The sequence below is a fragment of the Chrysochloris asiatica genome, unplaced genomic scaffold (genome assembly GCF_000296735.1).
Source record: "Chrysochloris asiatica unplaced genomic scaffold, ChrAsi1.0 scaffold00630, whole genome shotgun sequence".
Lineage (NCBI taxonomy): Eukaryota > Metazoa > Chordata > Mammalia > Afrosoricida > Chrysochloridae > Chrysochloris > Chrysochloris asiatica.
In genome coordinates, this window is record NW_006409148.1 from 254,490 (window position 1) to 257,525 (window position 3,036).

Here is a 3,036-nt window from a genome sequence, read left to right on the forward strand (position 1 = left end):
CCACCTCATCGATGAATTATTTAATTCTACAAATCCTCGTTTTAATGTGTCCAGTGGCCTTAAGTGATGTTCCATTTCATGAACTATTCCTCTAGTCCGTTTTTTGTTGTTTTGTTTCTATTTCATTTTCTATGTTTTACTCAATTATAGAAGTCCTGCACTGTCTTACATTTTTGTTTTTTTGTTTTTTTTACAAGTTTTCCTATATTTTCTAATATGTCTGGAGTCTTGTTTAAAGCCTTAGTACTTACACTTGGATACTCATTTTTGTGAATGGTGAGGAGCTTTGTTTGTTAAAGTGGGAGACTGTGTGTGTCTCAGCTGTTTCCTCAGAGCCCCATGCTTGAGATTCACACAAGCAGAGAATAGGGGAAGCTGGGCCCGGGACCTGGAAGGAAAGACTGGAAGAGTCTGGTCAGAGGGACCAGATATGGCAAATCCTGTAAGGCCATAGGGTATGGCTGAAGCCTGGTTCCCAGGGGTATCTGCAGGTGCATCTGCAATGGAGAAGTGAGAGGTCAGAAGTCCCAGTCCTCCGGAGACTGAAGTGTAGCCTTGAACCAAGCCTGTGATGGTATTCAGACAGGGATGAGGACTCATCACTCATCAACTAGGGTTTCAGGCTGGGGAGGGTCTCCATCTGTGCAGAAAGGACTCAGTCTTCAGGAAAGGAGGCTCTAGGGAACCGAGCATGTGTTACAAAGGATCATCAAACAGAACGATGCTCCATTTTAGGGAAAATCCACAAACCCATTATACTCTAAAAAAATGCATCCATTCAAATCATCTGGTCCCCTTCCTTAATCCCTACAAAAGAAAAGAGAGGCCTCTGGGTGAGTTGGGAACAGGGTCCCATTCCAAATGCTCAACTGATGGTCTGTTTCAATCTGCCCCGACCTGGTTTTAACTGATGATATTGAGTATTTCCACCTTCTCTTTCCACAGTTGTAGTTAGTGATTTCTGTGTATTCTATCTGGTGAGGTCCATGTGTATGATCATCTTCTATGTTGTTTAAAGAGGTATTTTCAATGAGCAAGTCATTGGTCCTGCAAAATTCTATCATGCATTCTCCGGCATTGCTTATATCACCAAGACCCTATTTTCCAACAACAGATCCTTCCTTTTTGTTGCTAAGCTTTGCATTCCAATTGTCAGTAATTATGAACACATCTTGATTGCATGTTTGGTCAACCTGAGGGGCTCATTTTCTGGCACTATATCTGATAAGACTTTAGTGCTCTTAATCATGTTTCAATATTGAATATTCTGTTGCTCTCTGACAGTGTTTCATCAAATTTCAGTGACTAAATATTTGGGAGTATTCTGTCTTAGTCAGGAAGCTTACCTGAAGCCTGTCCACCATGGGTGACCCTGCTGGTATTTCACATACTCGTAGTATCGCTTCCTAAATCACAGCCGCACGCAAGCAGCACAACAAACTGACAGACGAGTGGTGTGCAAGTTTCATATTTGGTATTAAATAGAAAGCTTGGAAAATAGATTGGAGTTTTACAAAAGGAAGTCAATTTATTGAAAACAATGAAGTGATGGTGAGCGAGGAGAGCATAAGGGGAGAGACTGAACTTGGTCCAGGCGGTCCACCTCTCAGGCAGTACTGGCCTCTACTGCCCAGGATCTGCCTTGTGGCCTGGCCCTCCCCAGAGACTGCCTCTCTGCTTGTCCTCTTCTCACCTCCTGCTCTAACATCTGGGAGAATTTCCTAGCCTCCACCCTCCCCTCAGACCCAAATCTGTCTTTAGGGGGTGGAGGTTTTGGTGACCCCCATCACTGCCTAATGTAAAGGTTGCTGGACTGGACCACATGAGCTGGGCTCCCCCTGATCACCTTCCTCAGGTACTGCACAGCCGGCATGTCACATGACTCCAGTTAGGGTAAGCAGAAGCCAGAACTTGGGTCATCAATGCCATTTCCTTGGCCAGATCTGTCAGGGACTGACTCACTGCAACCTCCAAACAGGAAAGCCCCCAACACCTTGTATGCAGGCTGTGGTCTGTTGGAGTCCAGCTCTGGCAGGCCCGGGGATTTGGAAGGAGACACAGAGTCTGTGAAGTGAAAGTAAATCGAGGCGTTTTATCTACATTTCATGATTTCATTTTTAGATCATTACTCATATTGATTACATATTATATCATTCTTTTCATATATCCTTACACAGTGTCTAATAATGAAGCTCATGAATTTTATGTGACCTTTATTTGTAAAGTTCAGAAACCACAACTTTCTTCTCTGTTCTCATCATTCTTATAGGTGACACACTGTTTGGTTATTTTTCCTGTTCTTTGTAAAGGTCATATCTACTCTTAACATCCTAATTAAATTCCTTTCCTGTTACAAGTTACAGTCATTCATTCATTTTCTTACCCCACACCACCTCATTTTCCCCTTTAGTTATCTATTCTCTAACCTATACAAGACTCTAGTCATAGCCCATATAACATTCCCAGCATTTATTTAGTTCATTTGTCTTTCTATAACATTCATTAAAATGGCAGGCTAGGGTATTTCTTTAAAATCCCCTTTGAATCTACTACTGTAAAATTGAGATAATTTATGCAAGACTGGTTTTTACTGAATTCACGCTTTTTTACAGAACCCATAGTGGGATGTCAGGCGACAACCCCCTACTCCCGTTTGACACAGTCCCGGCAAAGAAGATGCATCAGCACGGTAGATGTCTTTCGGGAATGCACCCGTTGTCTCTTTTCCTTGGGGTAATTCTGATCCCACTTATGGGGATATATTGTACTGCCACATTCACGGCTCCCACTGTGAGTTCTGCCGAGCTTAGGAAAAACCAGTATTGCAACAATTGTCTCGACTTTACTGGATCAGATTCAAAGGGAATTTTAGGTAAATTAAGGCAGTAGAACATATGCCCTTCCACAGAAAACCCCGAATACGAAGCAGCTGCATTTATGAGATTACAGAGGCAGAGAGAAAGCAAAAGTGAAGCTGACCGATCCCCATGGGTCCCACTTAAGATAGGTGGCAGATTATGTGGCCCCCTCGAGGGA